This window comes from Pristiophorus japonicus, chromosome 5 (assembly GCF_044704955.1).
Source record: "Pristiophorus japonicus isolate sPriJap1 chromosome 5, sPriJap1.hap1, whole genome shotgun sequence".
NCBI lineage: Eukaryota > Metazoa > Chordata > Chondrichthyes > Pristiophoridae > Pristiophorus > Pristiophorus japonicus.
In genome coordinates, this window is record NC_091981.1 from 136,990,017 (window position 1) to 137,014,310 (window position 24,294).

Sequence of the window (24,294 nt, forward strand, 5' to 3'; positions counted from 1 at the left end):
GTATGTTCCTATATTCATTCCAGTGATCCCTTTCCCCCTTCTCCTTGCAAGATTGCAGAGATTTTCCTCTTTATTTGAAGGGGAAACATTTACAGGGCTATGGGGAGAGAGCCGGGAAGTGGGATTAATTGGATAGCTCTTTCAAAGAGCTGGCATAAGTATGATGGGCAAAATGGTCTCCATCTGTGCAGTATCATTTTATGATTCTATTTCTCTTTTATTTTGTTTATTGAACCATTTAATGCCATGCTTGGTTAGTTTGAGTTTGCAAATTCGAGGTACATATTTAGCCCACATACTTAGCATTATTCTTTTAATGGTCTACCACGTTCCTCTAACTGAGGTGTTGTTGAAAATTCTCCTGCAATCTATCTGCTTTAGTTTTTGCCTCATTTATTTTTCCATTCGTTGTATGTTGTCTGGATCCTTAATGAATGCCAGGTCAATAATACCTCTTAAGACTTCCTTAACATACTTGGTCATGAAGAAGTCATGCATGACATTCACCAAATCTAATTCTAAAGCACTTGTATTTTCCCAGCTTATATTTGGTTGATTGAAGTCTCCCACAAAATAAATGTCTTGTTCTCACATATCCTCTGTATTCCTTTCTATTAGTGGCAGCACTCTCACTTCTGAATCAGAAGATCGTGGGTTCAAGTCCAACTCCAGAGTCTTGAGCACATAATCCAGGCTGACACTTTAGTGCCGTATTGAGAGAGTGATGCACTGTCGCAAGTGTTGTCTTCGGATGAGACTTTAAACTAAGTCCCCATCTGCCCTCTCAGGTGGACATTAAAGATTCCATAACACTATTCGAAGAAGAGCACGGGAGTTCTCTTGGTGTCCTGGACAAGATTTATCTCTCAAGCAACATCACTAAAACAAATTATCTGTTCATTTACATCATTGCTGTTTCTGGGACCTTGCTGTGTGCAAATTGGCTGCTGCGTTTCCTACATTATAACAGTGACTATACTTCATTGGCTGTAAAGCATTTTGGGACATCCTGAAGTCATGATAGTGCTATATAATTACTAATTCTTTCTTCTTTCTTTCACTACATAAAGTAAATTGTCTTCCTTCTTATTCAAACACAGTGGTCTGTGACTTACCCCCAATGTTAGCTTAGATTTCTTTAGCAATAGAGATGTCTACATAGAATACTTCATTTTGTAACTTACCCCTTCACACAGGATTAACTTCATTTGCCTCTCAGGTGTCTCTGGCATGTAAAGCTAATGCACCTCCTTTTTTATCTACTTTGTCTTTTTTTGCATACAGTGTATGTGAAATTGGACCTTGCTGCATCCGTTTTGCAGGCATAAAATAGGTGCAGAAGTCCAATTTAGGAAGCCAAACCCTGAACAGTGTCAGAAACATGTCAATGCCATATTGGTTTTGTCGCTGTAGAGGTGTTGTAAAGATTTGGCGAATACATGCTTGGATTTAAGCGTTGGACATTGCTTGGACATATTTTCTCTTACTGCAGAAGAGTAGACAGTTGAAGTGGGACAGGTCCAAACATGTCCCACAGAAATACACATCAACTGGGTGGGGATGGGTCAATGGCTGAAAGCAGGAACATCATGGTTGATGGGCGCCTTTTGTCATGTAAGACATTAAGTAAAGTGGCCGGTGTTCAGGCCATCGAAAGACAAAGGAAATAATGTGGCCACCCAGACTTTTCAGAGTCAGATCCACAGGAAGAGGCCCAGTAACAAAGAGACAGGCTAGAGATGTGTTTTGCTTTTCAGTTGGACTGCCTCAGGCGAATGGACAGTTGGACTTTTGGCGCGAGAAGAAGCATCTTGCAGGTATAAGAGACAGCAATTGCAGCCATCTCTCTCTCTCTCTCCCCTCTTCTATGCCTGCTTGCTTCGTTCAACGCACAAGGGCTGAGCACTCCGTCTGGAACGGAGAGAAGAAACACCATCTACGAGCAAAGAGAGCTTCGCTATTTCAACTGGGAAGCTGATTATTGTGACTGGACTTGAATATCACAGATTGGTACAGACCCAGAAGATACGCCTCATCGGGAGAAGCAGCAAGTAAGCCAGAAGAGTAATTGGTGAGCATTTATCCCAGCCCACACAGTTTTAAGACCACCACATAATGTGAAAGGGTGTTGTGTGTCCCAACAAAGCCTTAGGGCTTTACTGGGGAGGGTTAGTATGCATCATAAGCATACGCACATTCTGTTGGACAGATTTCAGAGATGAACTTTTGAATCCAAGCAGGATTGTTTTAGATGTGGGTACTTTGCGTTAGGGGCCTGTTTAGACGGGCCAGGGTGTGAGTTGCAATGTGTTTTGTTTATTTTATGCCACCAGGGTGGGTTTTGCTGGGTGCAGGTATGTGCTTTAACTTGAATAAAAGCATTGTGATGGTTGAGACCGAAAGATCTGTCTTTGACTGTATATTACTGTTCATGACTATAATTCCGGTGTCTAGAACTGTTGTAAGAGGGGTGATTCGAAACCACCAAGGGCAAAACCACTTACAGAATCTGGTGACCATGGCAGGACTCCATTTTGAGTGAACAGTCATGGAAGATCTCAAGGGGGTCAAGAGATCGGTAAGGGGGATAGGATTTCCTCGTATGTATTTGGTAAAGTTAATATAACACAGCAGTGGATGTTAGACCTGTTGCGGGCTGAGAGTCCAGAGGACAAAGCTGCAGAGTGGAGAGGAGGTAAGGAGTACAAAAAGGCAAAAGAAAAGGCCATTTGGCTCCTGTGTTTGCAGAAGCAAGTCCAGCTGCTCAGGGAGCAGGTTGGTAAGCTTAAGGCAGAGCTCCAAGAGTCAGAGCAGCAGTCAGCCGCAAGGGCCACAGTGGGGAACAGATTAGTGGATGAGTTACGCAAGGAGAGGCAGGAAAGGTGCACTCAGGAGGAAATCTCCCGTAACACCAGGGAGTACCTGCAATGCCGGGTCACCGAGGCCAAGCTCAACGAGCAGGCTGTATGGAAGGAGAACGCCCGTTTAACGGGTAAAGTTGACAGGCTGGAGGGGCAACTGAGAGATATTAAGACAGCTTACAGGGTAGCCATCAGTAGGGGGTTTGAGAGTGGAAATCACGGGCCCTGCCAAGAAAAAATCCAAAACTTGACTCAAGCTCTAGCCAAAGCTAAAGGCGTGGTTTGCTTGATGGCCTCAGGAGAAGCTCGGGTGGACTGGGAATAGGAAGGAGAAGATAGCGAGGATTGGGGCAGGGTAGGGACATCCGACCACCGCCTGAAGCACCAAAGGGACTGATGTGGCCCATACGGCAGCAGAAGTTCGGCCCTCCCGTAGACGGCGGGGGTCAGGGCGCACTGCAAAGCGATTTTGTGGTTCCGTTCACCACTCCGCATCTGCAGAATATGATCTCGGGGGGGGGGCCCCAAGTTAAAAAAAGAAGGGGACCCCTCAGTTCACTTCTCCGAGGTGGACCAGGTTGGGGGGATTAACGGGTGTAATGAGGCCGAGGCTCACAAGCTGTTGCTGTTTTCCCTGGATGGGAAACTACCAGGCCCTGTCCGCTGAAACCAAATGGGGACAGGGGACCATGGCCGACTCAGAGGAGGAGGTCAAACCGAGTAAGGGCAAGGTACATGAAATGAAGGCCAGTGAGGCTAGTAAAAAGGAATAGCATCAGGAAGGGGTTAGTACAGGGAAGGTTAGGATGTGTTTTGGGTGTGGGAAGATGGGACACTGGAGGAGAGACTGCCCGGCCCCGAGGAGGGGGCAAGGCAAAGGGGATCCTCCAGTGCCTAAAACAAGACCTATCGAGGCGAAGGGACCGACCGCGGAACAATTTGATGTTCTGGTGGCCGCCCTTCGGACAGTTTTTGTGCCAGAGCAGGGAAGGGTAGACGCTGCTGTGAGCAGGGAAATCCCGACCGCTCCGGTAATCCCACCACTCTGACTAACACGCACCCAGTCTGAGTACCTGTGTTCACTCACGTACGATGAGTGGAGTAGACCATGTGTGAGGATGGGGGTGGAGAAGATAGAGGGGAAGTACTTGGTGGACACCGGAGCTTCGAGCACGGTGATCCATGCGAGTAACCCAACCGATTCACCCTGGTCCAGCAAGGTTCCATTCAGTCTCGTGGGGTTCATCGGGAATGGGCAGGCGGGGGAGATGTCCAGGCCGTTAGCCATAGATTTAGGATCCCTCCACACCAGGTGGGAATGCGTCCTAATAAAGTGGGAACAGCCAGGGTCAGGAGTCCTAGTGGCCGACTTTATGTTAGCCTACAGAATTATAGTGAATTTGAGGAATCTCTGCCTTTGGGAGCAGTGGATCCCGATAAGGAGAAAGAAGTTGTAGTGATCCCAGGGAAGGGGGAAAGAAAAGGCAACATGTGTACTGTGAAGCTAAAGGGGAGTTACGACCTAGAGCAATTGGTCAATACCACCCAGCCAAGCACCAGGTGTACGTGCGGGACAACCTCACATTGTTCATCACACACAAGCACAGTGTGGTAGGGTGATGGGGGTGGAAGTCTGAGTACAGGGGGACCCCATGTCACGGCCACAGAAGCAGTACAGTTTCCCCAGAGAGGCAGTGGCCGACTTGGAGATGGCACTGGGATCCTGGTAGCACAGGAAGTGTTGAGGCCCATAGCCACACACGTGAATTCGCTACTTTGGATGGCTAGGAAACCGGACCAGTCACGGAGAGCCACCGTGGACTATCGGGTGCTCAACAAAAACATCGCAGCCTGCGTGCCCACAGTCGCGGCCGTGGCTGATCTGATAGGGAGTATTCCAGCAACTGCATCCACATTTACGGTGCTGCACATTTCAAACGGGTTTTGGTCGATTCCCCTGAAAGGGGAAGACCAGTACAAGTTTGCCTTTACTTTTAAAGGACAGCAGTATACACGGACATGCCTTCCCCAGGGATTTCATAACAGCCCCTCCATATTCCACCAGTGTATGGCAGAGACGCCTTAAAGGGTTTCAGCAGACCCCAGCAGTTGGTGCAGTGTGTGGCCGATTTGCTTTTGTTCCTCGATGAGGGGGAGGATCATGGTCTGCTGCTGGCCAAGCTGCTGGAGCTGCTGGAGCTGCTGAGAGAGGTCAATCCTAAGAAAGCTCGGATCTGTCAGAGGGAAGTAAAATTCCTCGGGCTGACTGTGAGGGCTGGGGAAAGGGCTATAGATGAGGTTAAACGGAAGGCAGTGCAGGAGTTACCAGCCCCCACGACTGTTACGGGGATAAGATCCTTCCTGGGGCTAACAGGGTACTGCAGGGATTTTATTGAGGATTACACCACCACGGCAGCCCCTCTGCTTCGGCTCATCTGCAGGGGAGTCAGATGGGAGTGGGATAAGGACTGCTCACCTCAAGGGAGACCTGCAGACGGCACCTGCACTAGGGGCAATTAATGATGGGGAGGACTTATTTTTGGAAGTAGTAGCCAGCGGAGACAATTTGAGCGCGGTGCTGTTCCAGGAGCGGCACGGCAAACTGAGACCTGCGGTGTACTCATCAAGAGTCCTCACGGATGTAGAACAGGGATATTCCAATTGTGAGAGGCATCTCCTAGCCACGCATTGGGGTGTAAAGCGCTCACAGTGCTTTACGGGATCATCCCTGATCGTTCTACTAACCCACCATGCCCTCACTCAGATGTTATTAGATGGGAGGATAAAGGACGGCACAGTGAGCAGTGCTCACATTGCCCACTGGACTTTATTGCTGTCACAAATGCATCTGAGAGTGCAAGGCCTGAGTGAGCCCAAGTTGGCCACCAAAATGATCTACTCAGGGACGGCGGAAGGGATTTGGGACGTGGACGTAGGATTCCGAGCTGGGTTATACCAGAGAGATCTACGTTGATGGGTTTAGTTCGGTAATGAACGGGGAGCGTTTCACCGGGTGCGGGATTTATGACCCTATGGCTGGGATAGCAAATGCCATTAAACTCCTGAGCACACCAAACTGTCAGCAGTGGTGTACATCATTACCCACGCCGACGTGTTCCCGGCCCCATACACCATCTGCTCAGATTCCATGTTTACGTGCAATTCGTGTACTGGATACTTGGCCATCTGGGCTCGTCGCGGTTTCACATCCGCAGAAGGGAAGCCCTTAGCAACAGCACCATTGTTGAGAAAGGTCTCAGAGGCCACGGGGATCCCAGGATGTCATTACATTCACAAAGTAAAGGCTCGCTCTAAGACAGAGCCCAGAGGGGAAGGCAACCAAAGGGCTGATGAGTCAGCAAAGGAGGGAGCCAGGGAAGGAGTTTTTTGAGATCCATATGGGTCCAGCCCAGTATTAGTGATCCGGAACAAAGAGAGTCACCAGGGAGTGCAGGAGTAGCATTGGCCCCGGACTTGAGACAATCCAGGTACAGGATCCTGTCCTCAAGGTTGTCCTGGAGCAGTTGGCTAAAGGCAAGAAGGTAAAAGATCTGTTCGGGGTAGCGGACATCACCGTAAAGGAGGGTATGCTCTTTAAGGGGGATCGGTGGATAGTTCCCGAGGTGTACCAGAGGGAATTCCTCCAGTTCACCCATGGGGGCCCAGGAGCGGGACATCCAGGGCCGGAGACTAGCTGACAAAGGGTAGAACAGGCTGCAACTGAGGGAGGATGTCCGCGATTTTTGCGTAGACTTTCTGGTGTGTGCGGTGAACACCCCCAATTCGCAACATAGGAAGGTTCCCATGGGGCACACGAGAAGGGTAGAGGGACCATGGCAGTCGGTACAGGTCGGATTATATCGGGCCATTGCCCACCACAAACTGGGTTTAAAAGTACTGTTTGGCCCTAATAGACATGTTCTCCAAGTGGATGGAAGACTTCCCTTGCCGATCAGCCATGGCGTTGGTGACCAACCAAGGGAGCCACTTCATGGGGCAAGTCATGCAAGCCACCTTGAAGGTTCTGAGGATAGAGGGTAAAAGGCATGTGGCTCACAATCCATAGTCAGCGGGGGTTGTGGAGCAACTTAACGGACCATCAAAGAAAGGCTGCGGAAGGAAACAGGGCCATTCCCGAACAGGTGGGATGAGGTCCTGCCGTTAGTTTTGATGGGGGTCCGAGCCAATCTCTCCAGGAGCACAGGGTACTCCCCACATTAGCTCATGATCGGGAGGGTCATGCGCACGCCCACCATGTTCTGGCATCGGTTCTCACCGATGGTCAAGTAAGAGAAGTAAACTGGGATAAGTTTGTCAAGAATCTGTACGAGAGGTTGAAGCAGATTCATTGGCAGGCAGCCAGTAACATGGGGAAGCAGCACCGGTGTAATCGGTTGCTGCTCGAGCCCCAGAGAATGCACCAGTGGAAGGTAGGGGACCAGGTGATGGTCCGAAACTATGCTCGTGTAGGGACGTTTGAGCCACTGTATATGGGACCCTCAGTGGATAAGCCAAGCTCATGCTTTACGCGGTTAAACTTCCAAGGCACACAAAATGGTTCCACATGAACCAGTGTAAGTTGTTTAACCCGGGGAAAAGGTAAACATAGAAACATAGAAAATAGGAGCAGTAGTAGGCCAATCGGCCCTTCGAGTCTGCACTGCCATTCAATATGATCATGGCTGATCCTCCATCTCAACACCATATTCCCGCTTTTTCCCCATACCCCTTGATGCCTTTTGTTTCTAGAAATCTATCTATCTCCCTCTTAAATATATTCAGTGACTTGGTCTCCACAGCCTTCTGTGGAAGAGAATTCCACAGGTTCACCACCCTCTGAGTGAAAAAATTTCTCCTCATCTCGATCCTAAATTTCCTACCCCGTTCTAGACTTCCCAGCCAGAGGAAACATCTTCCCCACATCCAGTCTATCCAACCCAGAATTTTATACGTTTCAATGAGATCGCCTCTCATTCTTCTAAACTCTAGTGAATACAGGCCTAGTCGATCCAATCTCTCCTCATACGACTGTCCTGCCATCCCAGGAATCAGTCTGGTGAACCTTCGCTGCACTCCCTCCATGGCAAGTATATCCTTTCTTCGGTCAGGAGACCAAAACTGCACACAATATTCCAGGTGCGTTTTCACCAAGACCCTATATAACTGTAGTAAGACATCCTTGCTTCTGTACTCAAATCCTCTTGCAATGAAGGCCAACATACCATTTGCCTTCCTAACTGCTTGCTGCACCTGCATGTTTGCTTTCAATGACTGGTGTACAAGGACACCTAGGTATCAACACTTCCCAAGCCATCACCATTTAAATAATACTTTGTCCTTATGTTTTTCCTACCAAAGTGGATAACTTCACATTTATCCACGTTATACTGCATCTGCCATGTGTTTACCCACTCACTCAACCTATCTAAATCGCCTTGCAGCTTCTTTGCATCCTCCTCACAACTCACAATCCCACCTAGTTTTGTGTCATCAGCAAACTTGGAAATATTACATGTGGTTCCCTCATCCAAATCATTTATATATATTGTGAATAGCTGGGGCCCAAGCACTGATCCCTGTGGTACCCCACTAGTCACTGCCCGCCACCCCGAAAAAGACCCGTTTATTCCTACTCTCTGTTTGTCAGTTAACCAATTTTCAATCCATGCCAATACATTACCTTCAATCCCATGTGCTTTAATTTTGCACACTAACCTCTTATGTGGACTTTATCAAAGGCCTTCTGAAAATCCAAATACACTACATCCACTGGTTCTCCCTTATCTATTCTATCAGTTACATCCTCAAAAAACTCTAGTCGGTTTGTCAAACACAATTTTCCTTTCATAAATCCATGTTGACTTTGTTTAATCCCATTGATATTATCTAAGTGTGCTATTATCACATCCTTTATAATAGACTCTAGCATTTTCCCTACAACTGGTGTTAGACTAACCGGTCTGTAGTTCCCTGTTTTCTCTCTCCCTCCTTTTTTAACTAGTGGGGTTACATTTGCCACCCTCCAATCTGCAGGAACTGTTCCTAAACCATAGAATTTTGGAAGATGACAATCAATGCATCTACTATTTCCATGGCTACCTCTTTTAGTACTCTGGGATGCAGATCATCAGGCCCTGGGGATTTATCAGCCTTCAGTCCCATTAGTTTCTCCAGCACTATTTTCTTACTAATATTAATTTTTTTAAATTCCTCTTGCTTACTAGATCCTTGGTTCCCTAGCATTTCTGGGACATTATTTGTGTCATCTTCTGTGAAGATAGAACTGAAGTATTTATTTAATTGTTGTGCCATTTTCTTGTTTCCCATTATAAATTCGCCTGATTTTGTCTGTAAAGGACCTACATTTGTCTTCATTAATCATTTTCTTTTTACGTACTTGTCGAAACTTTTGCAGTCAGTTTTTATGTTCCTTCCAAGTTTACTCTCATACTCTATTTTTCCCCTATTTTTTAAGGAGAGGAAAGAAACACCAAGGCGCTGTAAACAGCATGGTAGATGCAGGTGTTCCTCCCACAGAACAGCAAGGACCCCATGGTGGGGGTTGTAAGAAGGATCAGCAGGATCCCAGGGCCAAGGATGCTGTGGACGCCTCCTTACACGCCGACCAGGAGCCGGAAAAGGCCCAGGCAAGAGGCGCCCTACGGGGCCAGCCGGCAGCACGGGTGGTATTGTACATAGCTTTCTTTTAAAGTGTTTTGGTTCGTTGTAATGAAGCCAGACCTGTGGAGGTAGACCCTCTCACAGCAAGGTGCTGGTTAGTTTTGTTTTGCAGGAAGCTGAGGACGGAATAGAGACAGCCCTGAGACTGAGCCTGATTTGGATGTTGGCCGGAACGGGGCACAGCAGGAGAGGAGACACCAAGTTGCCCTTCCTCTACAGATGTACTGGGGGGAACGGACCCACCATGACACAGGGGGGCAGGACACGGGACACGGACAGGATGGCAGCCTACTTCCACGAGGGAAGGTGGCCAGGATGGCTGGGGTCGAATTCGACAAAATACTCCAGCCACGCCGGGTTCACATATGAAGAGGCTTCTATACCGTGTCCCAGACGGAAGGTCATAGCCACACGGGTTAGGGTGACCGAGGGCAAGCACGTATGCTTGAAATGCAAGGGAGACATTCCCCTGGGATGGTGCTGGTGGCTCAGGAAATTGAGTTAGGACACGGGGAACCAGACAGCGAACCGGGAGAGACTAGGGAACAAAATGCACCAACAGATTATGGGGACACAGCGGGGAGTGGAAGTGTGCTGGGACAAGTGGTGGAAGGAGGAACAGGGAATATATGTGTGTATGTGGAGGTCGGAACGGATCTGCCCAGCGGGTGTGTCGATTGCCTTTTCGAGGCAATGGCAGGACGCCGGGGCTGGGACCAGATGAGATCGGAGTATGGACTCCTGCGTGATCCCAGACCCTCCCAACACAATAAATTCCACGAAGCTTGTCGCACACAAGAGGAAGCCCCTGCCCACAGCCCCACCGGTACAGGCGACAGAAGTTAGGTGTCCCGCCACCACACCAGGCCCAGGGAATGGTTTAGTTTTAGTCCCGACTGGAAAGGTTCTATTCCAGGGGGTGCATTACGCAGTCGCGTTGGTCATTTTAAACTTAACCGGGGTACATCTGCCTGAGTGGTATCCAAAAGAAACTGAGCAACTGTATGAGGCACTCATTAAAGAAATGTTCCGCCAGTTCTTTGAACTCAGTTACGGGGATGTTAGTCGGGAAAAGTTGTACGACATGGGAGTGTATGATAACGTTAGACCGGGGAGGCAGAGGCGAGGGGTGCTCAATGATGTCGCTACGGCATTTGGCGTGGGTACATCTCTCGTCAAGACACATAGGGGAGAAAATTAAAGGGATAAATTTCCTGCCCTGTTGTGAATTGGTTTGAAAGTAGAAGTTTCTCTGTGGGTCCGGATTTGCTCGCACACTCTTGTAATTGTACAGTTTCTCATTGTAATGTATGTGTTGTGGCTGTCTTGCAAAAGGCGAAGCAAGGTGCTCCGAAGTCGGTGGGAGGCCTTGGTTAAAGGTTGAATCTGAATGTTTTTCTCTGTAAATATGTTGTACGAATATATTTTAAGGGATGTATTTCAGGATGTATTCGGGGTGTTTTAAAAGTAAGGTATATAGGGTTGCTTGGAGACCACGAAGTGTTTTCACCAGCGGACGTTTGATATTCCAGAAGGATTCTTGAAATATCATAGGGGCGACTGTAAGAATTCGGCGAAAACACACGTTTGGATTTAAGCATTGGACATTGCTTGGACACATTTTCTGTTACTGCAGAAGAGCAGACAGCTGAAATGGGACAGGTCCAAAAATGTCCCACAGGAATACACATCAACTGGGTGGGGATGGGTTAATGGCTGAAAGCAGGAACATCATGGGTGATGGGTGCCTTTTGTCAAGTAATGGGAACTTATCAGTGAGATATTAAGTAAAGTGGCTAGTGTTCAGGCCATTGAAAGACAAAGGAAATGATGTGTCCACCCAGACTTTTCGGAGCCTGATCCACAGGACGAGGCCCAATAACAAAGAGACAGGCTAGAGATGTGTTTTGCTTTTCAATTGGACTGCCTCAGGCAAACGGACAGTTGTACTTTTGGCGCGAGAAGACGCATCTTGCAGGTGTAAGAAACAGCAGTTGCAACCATATCTCTCTCTCTCTCTCCTCTCCTATGCCTGCTTGCTCCATTTAATGCACAAGGACTGAGCACTCTATCTGGGACAGAGAGAAGAAACATCATCCACGAGCAAAGAGAGCCTCGCTATTTCGACTGGGAAGGTGACCTTGAGACCGGACTTGAATACCACAGATTGGTACAGAACCAGAAGATATGCCTCATCAGGAGAAGCAGCGAGTAAGCCAGAGGGGTAATTGGTGAGCATCAACATTAGCGTCCTTGACCAGGACAACATCCCCAGCATTGAAGCACTGACCACACTTGATCAGCTCCGCTGGGCAGCCACATCGTTCGCATGCCAGACACGAGACTCCCAAAGCAAGCACTCTACTCGGAACGCCTTCACGGCAAACGAGCCAAAGGAGGTCAGAGGAAATGATACAGGGACACCCTGAAAACCTCCCTGAAAAAGTGCAACATCCCCTCTGACACGTGGGAGTCCCTGGCCAAAGTCTGCCCTAAGTAGAGGAAGTGCGTCCGGGGGGACGCCGAGCATCGCCGAGATCATGCAGAAATCAAGCGCAGGCAGCGGAAAAAGCATGCGGCAAATCTGTCCCACCCACCCTTTCCCTCAATGACTATCTGCCCCACCTGTGACAAGGACTGTGGTTCTTGTATTGGACTGTTCAGCCATCTAAGGACTCATTTTTAAGAGTGGAAGCAAGTCTTCCTCAATTCCGAGGGACTGCCTATGATGATGGTGAGCATTTATCCCAGTTCACACATCTTTAAGACCACAGCATAGTGTGAAATTGTGTCATGTATCCCAACCAAGCCTTAGGGGTTTAGTCAGGAGGTTTTAGCATGGATCATAAGCATACGCACATTCTGTCGGACAGATTTCAGAGGTGGACGTTTGAATCCAAGCAGGGGTGCTTTAGACGTGGGTACTTCGTGTTAGGGGCCTGTTTAGATGGACTGTGTTTTGTTTGTTTTACACACCAGGGTGTGTTTTACTAGGTGCAGGTGTGTGATTTAACTTGAATAAAAGCATTGTGACGGTTGAGATCGAAAGATCTGTCTATGACTCTATATTACTGTTCATGACTATAATTCCGTTGTCTAGAACTGTTGCAAGAGGGGTGATTCGAATCGACCAAGGCAAAACCACTTTCAGTGTCACTGACAACTTTTAGTGATTTCTCTACATGGTCCGGTAACTCTCTCTGCTCAGCCACAGTTTCTAACTTGCCGCCAGTTAGAAAATACTCCGATCTATGTTTCTTAGGTTCAAAGTGGATGATCTCACACATTCAAAGTGCCTCTTTTCATTATCCCAGTTTCTATGTTTTTATGGTCCTGTATGACTTTCTAAATGTCTGTGTCCATACCTGCCTGCTGACCTTCTATCCTACGTTCGATTACTTTATTCCGCAAGTTCAGAGGTAAACACACTGGAAAACTGTGTTGACGTGTTATCGATTTATTTCCCTAGTAGTGATATTTGTCTGTGAGTTTAGTGTTTCTTGCCTAGTGCTTCTCCTTGGTGATAGTGCATTGTGTTGTCTTAGCCATCCTATCTGTACACTTCTTTTAAGTGCTTTCCCAGTAAGAAGGAGTAAGTGAAATAGTTGGATGCTGGGCTTCTGTTGTAGTCACTTGGAACTGAGATGTCCCTGTATCACCTTGTGCAGGCTCATGAAATAGCTCCTTACTTGGTCCCATCACTTCCACTGCTGCTGTGGCTGGCTGGTCCTGCTCACTTTCTGGTAATTCTATTGTCACTTTCGCAGGAGGATAACATGGACCAGACGGGACATTGCCCTGCGAGACAACAATCTTATCAAGCTACAAGTCATCCATATCCCTGCTGCTGGACACTCACTCAGTATGACCATTGATCTGCATGGAAGCTGCCTCAAGGCAGCAATGAGAGCAATGAAACTCGATACGTCCCCGGCATGTTGAAGCTGTAAAAGAGCGCTGTTGTATATTTGAGTTCAAAACCTCCATAGCAACTTGTGAGTGTTCACAAGAAATACTCCCACTATGATTAGGACCTCTGCCACTGGGGACTTTGATGCAGATACCAATAGATTTGCCATTAACTCTTTGTTGTACTAGCAGTGCTGAGAAGCCTTCCTGCACAACTGTACAGATGCAGCTCTCGACATCTTCACATTCAGCAGGCCTTGTAAGGTAGGTTGGAGAGATTCAAATGACTCCAAAAAAACAATTATGGTCAGATAGAAATTTTCTTTTATAAGCAGGTCCATATGGTCCAAATTCCAAAGCACCACAGCTGAGGAAGGACATAAGCCGGCCAACATCCTGCCCCTCCAGTGCCTAAAAATGACCATTGCCGATATTAGTAGATGAACACTCTGTTCACTATTTTAATGCAGGCTTGGGTTAATATTTCCACTAAAATAGCAGGTTGAGAGCATTAAATGTATGTTTGCTAAAATCTCCAACAGTAATTTCTAGGCTATTATGCGGAAAAAAATCTGTTGATTTGTAAATGTTTGATTAGATAATTTTCAGATTCTTTGCATGATATGGAATGTCACACTGGGAATATTCTTGCGTTAATTAAAATGAAAGTTATGTTACACAAACAGACATTCAAAATGGAGTTCAAAATATTTAAAACATTTTAAAATCGATTTGCAGTGTCATATACGCAAAATTATAATTTTGCCTTCTTATATCTAATCTGTATTTATACAAACCATATATTATCAGTAATGTATGTTTTGCCTGTTAAGTATGTCATGATGGTTTTATAAATTGAAATTGATAATCTAACAGAAAGATGCAAAGTAGTAATTCAGGGTATATACCTGTTTAGGGTGTTGGAATCAGCTAGCACTGCTATTGTGTTAAATATTCATTTTGAATGGAAAAATAAAACATTCAGCTCCTGCTCCTCTTACTGTACAATGCAAAGTGTCTCCGGACTCCAATATAAGGTTAAGAAGTTCTGCATAATCCATTATCAAGCTTGGTAATTGTTAGATTTCTTCCCCATTTATTAGCAGAATGATACACATTCTGAGCTGCTGTTCAAGATGAACAATTTCAGTCAGACCTATTGAAGGGCTTTTCTACTTCTGGAAAGATTGTAGCTCAAATTTATTAGTGTCCAGAATGTTGTGGACAATGTCAAGGTCACACACTGTTATTTCATAAACCCAACCAGATTTGGATTTATTAACTGCCCCTAAATAATTCTGAACTTAATGAAAAATGTTTGAGCCCATAATTCAAAATTAGCATTTAAGAGGGATATGGGTCTATAATTCTGACACAAGGGCTTTTCAATCATGCTTCAGTAAAATTTATATTTTTTGTCCCATAGAATGACAGATAGAACAACTCAGACAACATTTTCTTTAAGGGAATTATGAAATTCTAGTGAAAGCTTATCCTCCTTCTTACTGACCTCTCTTAATGCAAATAGCATTATTACCTTTCTAATCTCTTCTAACATTCTAAGTTTCTCCCAGTCCACCATTTCAGTAAATGATACCTTGAGTAGTTGCAGTCACTCAGCAAAGTTAGTAACCTTATCCTCCTTCGCAGTTTTCTCTGAGTGATACAATTTGTCTTAAAATGTTCTAACTATTCTATTAATCTCCCTCTCATCCTGTGCTACCTTCCCCCTCTATCCCTTGTTAATTGCTGATAGTTCCCATTTCTTAAATTGAGGCCAAATGTTTTCCCATTTTTTTCATCACAGTTTATTTCATTAATATTTAACTTTTGCAAGGTCTCTATGTATCTCTAATTCTACTGGACTATCACATGGAACCATTGAACTATGGAAGTGCAACAGGGTGGTACTTCCATCAACTGCTTTCACCTGATGTCATCATTTAAATAATCGGGATGGGTGCCTATGGCAGCAGTGGTGCAACAGAGGCATCTGCCCGTGTGCCCTGCAGAATCTCACAGAGGCATGCAATATTTTTTCTTTATCTTCAGAGGCATCTCAAAGGGTACATCTTCTCCTCTGAAGATAAAGAAAAAACATTGCGTAATAGTGATCATTCGTTCCATTGGGGTCTTTAAAAGACTGCTCTCTGCAGACAAACGCTCTTGCATCCCAGTGAACCTATCAGAGATGTTTCTGCCAGAATTTCTGGGTTAACCCTGAATGTCTACCGAAGTGCCACAAATTACTGCCATGACATGAACGGAGCAGACAGAGGATCCCCTCACCCCCATTGGGATTTCTTGGTTAGTTTAAATAGGGAGGGGTGATATCAAGAAATGGTTGAGCGCATTAGTACAGCAAAGGCTATGGGCCCCGACCACATCCCAACTGTTGTGCTGAAGACGTGTGCTCCAGAACTAGCTGAACCTCTAGTCAAGCTGTTCCAGTGCAGCTACAACATTGGCATCTACCCGACAATGTGAAAAAAAAAACAGGTATGTCCTGTCTACAAAAAGCAGGACAAATCCAATCCAGCCAATTACTGCCTCATCAGTCTACTCTTAATCAGCAGCAAAGTGAGGGAAGTCATAGACAGTGCTATCAAGTGGCACTTACTCAAAAATAACCAACTCACCAATGCTCAGTTTGGTTTCTGTCAGAACCACTTAGCTCCAGACCTTATTACAACCTTGGTCCAAACATAGACAAAAGAGTTGAATTCCAGAGATGAAGTGAGAGTGACTGCCCTTGACATCAAGGCAGCATTTGACTAAGTGTGGCATCAAGGAGCCCTAGTAAAATTTAAGTCAATGGAAATCAGATGGGAAACTCTCTACTGGCTGGAGTCATACCTAATCGAAAGGCGATGGTTGTACTTGTTGGAGGTCAATCATTTTAGCTCCCGGACATCACTGCAGCTGTTCCTCAGGGCAGTGTTCTAGGCCCTACCATCTTCAGTTGCTTCATCAAAGACCTTCCCTTCATCATAAGGTCAGAAGTGGGGATGTTCGCTAATGATTGCAAAGTGTTCAAATGAAGGAGTCCATGCCCGCATGCAGCAAGATCTGGATGACATTCAGGCTTGGGTTGATAAGTGGCAAGTAGCATTCGTGCCACACAAGTGCCAAGCAATGACTATCTCCAACAAGAGCCTAAACACAGCCCATTGATATTTAACTTCCTGGGGGGTCACCATTGACCAGAAACTTAACTGGACCAGCCACATAAAGACTGTGGCTACAAGAGCAGGTCAGAGGCTGGGTATTTAGTGGTGAGTCTCTCACCTTCTGACTCACCAAAGCCTTTCTAACATCTGCAAGGCACAAGTCAAGAGTGTGATGGAATACTCGTCACTTGCCTGGATGAGTCCAGCTCCAACAAGACTCAAGAAGCTCAACACCATCCAGGACAAAGAAGCACGCTTCATTGGCATCCCATTCACCACCATAAACATTCACTCCCTCCACCACCTGTGGCTGCAGTGTGTACCATCTGCAAAATGCACTGCAGCAACTCGCCAAGGATTCTGCAACAGCACTTCCCAAACCTGCAACCTCTACCACCTAGAAGGGCAATGGCACAACGAGCACCATCACCTCCAAATTCCCCTCCAAGTTGCACACCATCCTGACTTGGAAATATATCGCTGTTCCTTCATCGTCGCTAGGTCAAAATCTTGGAACTTCCTCCCCAACAGCACTGTAGGAGTACTTTTACCACATGGACTACAGCAGTTCAAGAAGACGGCTTACCACCACATTCTCAAGGGCAATTAGGGATGGGCAATAAATGCTGGCCTTGCCAGCGATGCTCACATCCAGGAACAAATAATTAAAAAAAACATGGCAGATGCAAATTCTGCCCAAATTGCAACCCCTAAGCTACAACTTCACTGCAATTATGCTCCCCCTGAATTAATAGTATTTAATTATTTCTTCCACACTTTCATTCTCCTGTTTTCATGCCCATTTATTTTTATAAGTTGATCAACCAGCTTCCCACAGGATTTATAGGTAATCAACTGACCCTTATTTTCCATTTCTTTTGATAAAAAAAACTTAACAATCCATAAAATGTAGACATGTATCTTCCTCCTCTGTTCTGGGGATTTGCTGCATTAATTTGAATGTTTACCATAGCAAAGCATGATCCAAAATACGCAGGATAAAGTTCCAAAGTCTGAGGTTAAGAGGCAATAAATCCCAGAGTATGTTCCATGCACTGGTTAAAAAGTACTGCCTCTCTTTTGATAATATGCAGATGTTCAAACAATTTTATTTATACAAAAGAAACAATCATATACAAGATACTTATATATGAACATATGAAGTTTGATGAACAGAAAAGTACCAGCTAGTTCATCAAGTCTGTCCCATTCATCTATGTTACAAGTGACAACTAGGCAACACAACCCCCTAATGCTCCCACACACCAACAGCCATGTAATCTCCTGGAAAAGGCAAAAAATTTGATTTTTTAAAATCCCTTGGCCAATTCAGAGTAAAAGCAAATCTGGTAAATTTATCTCTGACCCATGAAGGTAATCAAAAACAAGTACCAGGAGATAACAGTGACCATGAGGTACATTACCCATCTACCTTCTGTACTCAGCAAAATCAGCCTCCTCCAGAAAGTTGGTCCAGCCCTCTTTTGAAGGTTGCAGTGAATCTGCAACCCCTGCATGAGCTGGCAACTCATTCCAAAGGTCAACGATCCTCTGGGAAAAAAAAACACCTGACATATAACCTCAGTCTGTGATTTTATAATGTTTATACATGCCCCTTTGTTTTCCTTAATTTATATACTGTAATTCAAATAATCTGTCCACATATGCACAGTCTAGTTCCTTCATCATTTTAAATATAATTAATTAATTAAACCAATCAATGAAGCCCCGCTGAAGTCTATCAGGCTGAAATTCACTCCCACCAGAAATGGGGTGCACTTACCGTGTTTCAGCTGTTTTCACTGCCGCAATGGATGCAGTGGGCTCTTGCGCGAAATTCAGCTCTTTGTCTTTTTTCCCAGCCGGGCTGAAGTTGGTCATAATGGGAGCAGAAGTGGAGGCTGGAGCGGAGTGTCCGTCAAACTGAGAGTGGAATTAGGGGCCGGAATGGAGTGTCCGTCAAACTGGGAGCAGAAGTGGGAGGGTGGGCGAAGTGTCTGCCGCTGTCAGTCATCAGCGTAGCGCTGATAACGTCATCACGCTGGCGCGTCACCATGTCTCGCCCCTTCACTTCAGGGGGAGGGCCGCTGCAAGCTCTGAGATTATTTTAGTGAGATCCACTGGGCCACCAGGGAGGGTTTCGGCCAGGCCAGCAGCCTAGCAGCCAAGAAGGGGTGGAGGCCCGGCCAAACCCGGGAGCAGTATTGTCGGCGGACCTGGCAGTCAGCCGGCAAAAAAAATAAGATGGTGTCTGCGGCAGTGCACCCTTCCCTTTAATGGTGGCCACATCGCCATTTTGCAGACACTGCAATCACAGTGCACTGACAGAAAAAGCTGTCGGTGGCACCGAGTGACGGCCGAAAAATTATCCAGGTAAATTTTGCTCTGGGGCAGGAAATTGGCTGTGCGCGCTTTGATGACGCATTTAGGAGGGTCCAGCAGCAACAGGGTGGTAGTGGGGACTGCTGGAAAAACCACCAAGGTCAATTTCGCATATGGTGGCAATTCGACAAAAAAAATCGGCGGCGATTCGACACGCCGCATTGCCGCCGCTATCCGGCAGTAACAGGCCTTATTAGGAGGCTGAATTTTGTCCCCCATATTTTTATCGAGGAAAAAATATCAGCTTCCTAAGTCTCTCACAATAGCTAAGGGTTTTTAAATTGGGTATTATTTTAGCAGCCCTCTGCAACTTTTCTGGGGCGTCTATATCTCCTACCATATTTAACCTGTGTATTTGTATTTCATTATCATCTGGAAAGAGATACCTTTATTCACACAAATTCTGTGCATATTTTGTATGCTTGTAGATTTTCCATGGGCTTGCTCACAGAGGAGGGAACTCCAGAGATAATAAAAACATAAAAAGCTGGAAATCTCAGCAGGTCAGGCAGCATCTGTAGAGAGAAACCACAACACCAAACTTCTCGTCAATGACTTGATGCTTCTGATCACAGACCTGAGCCTCACTCTGAAGGTGGTTGTTGGGATCTGACAAAATGAAAGAAAAGAGTCCAACACCCTTGTGAGCTGGTCGCATCCAAGAAAATAGGACCTAAACTGCCATTGGCCACTTTCAAGCCATTCAGCCCCTATTCCCATGTGTTCCCACATGCCAGATATCGCCACCTCCAGTATTCCCATTATCATGTTATTAACTTTACGTTCATGTCTTCAAGCCTAAGTTAACTGCGCTCTAAAATTAATGGACACAAAATCATGGCCTGGGGGGACGCAATTTCCAGGAGTGCGCTATTAGTGAGCTTGTTGACTTATGCAGTCTCTAATAAGCATGTTTCCATATAAAAATACAAATGACTCCATAAAAATCTTCAAAGCTCATTATTTATGCAGTGTACAAGTTTTTACATAAAAAAGTGTTGAATATCAAAAATGGTTCAGAGGAGATATTTAACTGTATACAATCAAAAACAATTATTGGCCGGAATTTTCCCCTTGCTGTTCATGGGGGTTTGGAGGTGGGTCAGCTGTAAAACTGCCGAAAATAGGCAGCGCATGAGGAACCTGCCATGATCCCGCCTTCTCGTGCCTATAACTCGGGCGAGTTTGCCGGCGTGCCACAGACCCGATGCGGAGAGGCAGGCGACCTAATTAAACCCATTAAATGCTTGTTATCAGATCCTTAACAGGGCTTTTAACTGCAGCTTCTGAACTTAACGGCACGAGCACGGGAAGCACGCAGCTCGGGAACCTCTCCTGAGAAGGGGAGGTGGAAGTTCAGTGGCCATTGAGCAAGGGCAATAATTGATAGCTGGGAATAGCAGATAAATAGACACACCTGACTCCTCATTAGTTGTCGAAGGGATAGGCTCTGGATGACTCCATTCTGTGCATGGATTTAGGTTTCTGGAATTTGCAGGTCATTTCTGCAACCTTGGAAGCCACTCTCAGCACATTGCTACACTGAGGGATTGGCCCTCTGATCGTTACTTCATCTGCCATCGACAACATCAGCATGGGTGCCGTTGATACTGTCTCATCTTGGACCTCAGAATCGGACCAGGAAGAGCACCTTCCCCAACAACACCAACCAACAGCAACAGCAGAAACCACAACACCAGCCTTCTCCTCAATGACTTGATGCTCCACAGGAGGGGGTGGGGGGGAGGGGGTGGCACCACAGGGCTGCAGCGTGCCGGAGGCACAACCCCAACACAGGGTACACAGGAAGAGGATGAGATTCCTCAACACGACAGAGCAGCAGTGTTTCAGGAGGCTCAGGATATTGCGTCAGGTCGTGGCAGACATTTGTAGCTTGCTGGGACGAGACCTGCTGCCCAGAGGATCTGGGTGACGTGCGTTACCAGTGGCTGTCAAAGTCATCAGTGCCCTCAACTTCTTTGCCTCAGGCTCCTTGCAAGGATCTGCAGCAGACATTTGCAGGATCTCGCAGTCGGCTGCCCTCAGATGTATCACACAGGTCACCGATGCCATATTTCACAAGTCAGCCAATTATATCAACTATGCCACTGATGAAGCCAGTGTTACTGAGCGGGGGCTGCAGCTTTGCTACTGTGGCTGACTCCCCACAGGTGCAGGGCGTCATCGACTGCACACATGTGGCCATGAAGGCATCCCCATCATCACCCAGAAGTGTTTGTGAACCGTAAAGGCTTCCACTCCCTCAATGTGCAGCTTGTCTGCAACCATAAAAGGATGATTCTGCATATGTGTGTGCCAGATTCCATGGCAGCTGTCATGACTCTTTCATGCAGTGCAGTCCACCCTCCCTCAGCTCTTCACACCTCCAAACAAACTTACTGCTGGTTGCTTGGAGACAAGGTTTATTAACTGAAGACATGGCTCATGACACCCCTGAAGAGGCCAAGTACTGAGGCCGATGAGCATTATAATGAGCCACATGTCCACCAGATGTGTCACAGAGCAAGTAATAGGCATGCTAAAGATGTGCTTCCGATGCCTTGACAAATCTGGAGGAGTCCTTCAGTACACACCAGCCAGGGTCTCCAGATTACCGTGGACTGCTGCACGCTGCACAACATAGCGCAGCAGTGAGGATTGGAGCTGCAGGAGGAGACTGGCACACAACACACAGCTCTTCAGAGGAGGAGGATGGGCTGGTGGAAGACAAGGAGGAGGATTATGAGAAGCAGGAAGCTGAGATGCAGATGCCAGCACCAGCATCTACATTGTTGCCTGGGATGCATAGGGTGGCCTCATCATGGTCAGATTTACTTAACTTGCTCCAATGCAGCCACATGCTTGCTGAAGCCATACTATCTTCCCCCTGCCAACAACACCAGAAAGCAACCCTACAATGACCAGGCAATTGCTCTCGCCCAAAGGCTCAATGCTCAAAGTTAAATAATCTGTCACCATTCATTCCAAGTGACAATGCCACTTCCATGGTTTGGGGCAAAAATGGACATGACCCAAATGTGGTGCAAAAAAAAACATTTATGTGTCCGATCAAAACAACAAAACTTAGCACTACTTTTGTGTTATTTTTCATTTGCGAGCGCTTCTACGAGGTGCAATCCCTGTGGCATCAGCAGAGGTAGTTGCAGGCTGCTCACTTCCCTGCTGTGACTGCGGAAACAATTTTGCAGGATGTCCTCTGTGTTTTGGAGCCTGTGAGGGCCCCACCAAAGTCTGCTCCTGCTGCAACTGTGCAGGAGTCGATTCGGCCATTAGAATCTGAGGAAGCATCTGGGGCTGTGACTGAGGGGGAGACAATGGGGGAGAAGTGGGAGCGCTTTGAGCAGAGACCCCACTTCCATTTCCATTTCCCCTCTCACCATCATCCCTCTCATGGGCTACTCGCACTTGCTGCTAGCAAGGAGCTGGCGAACAACTTGCAGCACAGCAGTGGGGTGATGAAGGCCCAAGTCAATGTTTACACCCCTCCATGAGAGGAAGTTTATGAGTGCCTGTCAGCTGTTGTGCTCATGTGAGTGGCGCATTTGCTGTTCTATGCAGGTGGCCATCCTTTCCATGGAACAGCAGATCATCACTATTGCCTGCGACACAGTGGTGCTCATGTTAGAGATGCTCATGGCAAATGTTGCTGCCCCTCCAAGATTATCCGCTTTCGCGATGGCCCCCAAGGCTCAGCATCTGCATGCAACTCAGCAGAGCTGGGAGCATCCTACGCCCTCTGGCGAGGAGTCTCCACTGCTGTCCCTGTCAACACCATCTGTTATTGCTTACTTATGAATTGTGAGGCGTCAGGTGACAACTCTACTCTATGGAACAAAGGACCCACCAACTTGCACGTATCTGCATTGTTTCTGGTTGTGCTTGGGTCTCGTGACGCTGCACCCTCAGAAGCTGGAAGTTCCTCTGAGGTGTCGTTTTCCTCCTCTGGCTGGACACTGGGGTGGGGGTGGTGGGCAGTGGGGGGAGTTGATAGCCCTGAGGGAGGGTGAAGAGATGTATTTGAAGTGCCTTAACAATAACAATGGGTACTATTATGCACATGATGGCATTTCACTGGGCGCTGACATCAGTCACCATATGAGTGACTGTTAAATGCCATGTGGCTTTGTGAGATATTATTCTGTCACCAGGTTGCTGGGATGTGTCTCTCTCTCCATCTCCCGCCACCAGCATTACTCGAGCTCCTGACATTTCCAGAGATGCCTCCGCTGCTTCTGTGAGGTGAACAATCACTGGAGAGCCACCTGCGGTTCTCTGCCTCTCCCTATTGTTCTAGGCTCTCTTCTCCTGCAAGGAAGGAAAGAAGGGAAGTTTGAGTGAGAGTGATGGAATCAGTGTAAGGAATGGATGGGTTATATCTGTAGCGGGTGCCTATGAGGGAGTGTGGTGCCAATGCCACATGGCCTCCTTCTGTGGTGTTACTTGCTATGATTGCATTAGGATGAAGGTGAGTGTCAGGGATGGTTATTCAGATGGGGATGTGAGTAGGTACATAGAGAGAGCGGTATGTTGGTGTGAGGAATTATGTGAGGAATGATAGGCTTGGGAAGGCAGAATGATGGAGACGTGTTGACAGGCACTTCAGGATGAGGATGAGTGTGGCATTGCACTCACCTATCCTGAACTCATGAGAGCATTGAAGCGCTTCATGCACTGGATCTAGGTCCTCCTGACCACATCTCTGCCGCTGACCTCCTCAGCAATATCGAGCCAGGCACTCTTTGTTGCTTGTCAAGGTCTCCTTTGCCTATCCTCAGGAAAGAGGCCCTCCCTGTGTGCTCGAAACAAGAGCATGCAAGGAAGAATCTGAGAATTGGGGTGCCTTTGGCTATCCATTTTTCAAAAGTTTAAGCTGTACCATGGCCTTTCTTTGACACCTTCCACCCTACTCCGGAAAACTTCAAGTGAGTTCAGTGCAAAGCTACTTTAAATATGGGCGCTGGAAACGAGTCATCGATTACATCATCAGACTCATACCATTTAAGAGGGCCAGGAAACATACATAAGAACATCAGAACATAAGAAATAGGAACAGGAGTATGCCATCTGGCCCTTCGAGCCTGCTCCGCCATTTAATAAGATCATAGCTGATCTAATCCTGCACTCAGCTCCACTTCCCTGCCCGCTCCCCATAACCCTTCACTCCCTTATCGCTCAAAAATCTGTCAATATCCACCTTAAATATATTAAATGACCCTGCCTCCACAGCTTTCTGGGGCAGAGAATTACACAGATTTACGATGCTCTGAGAG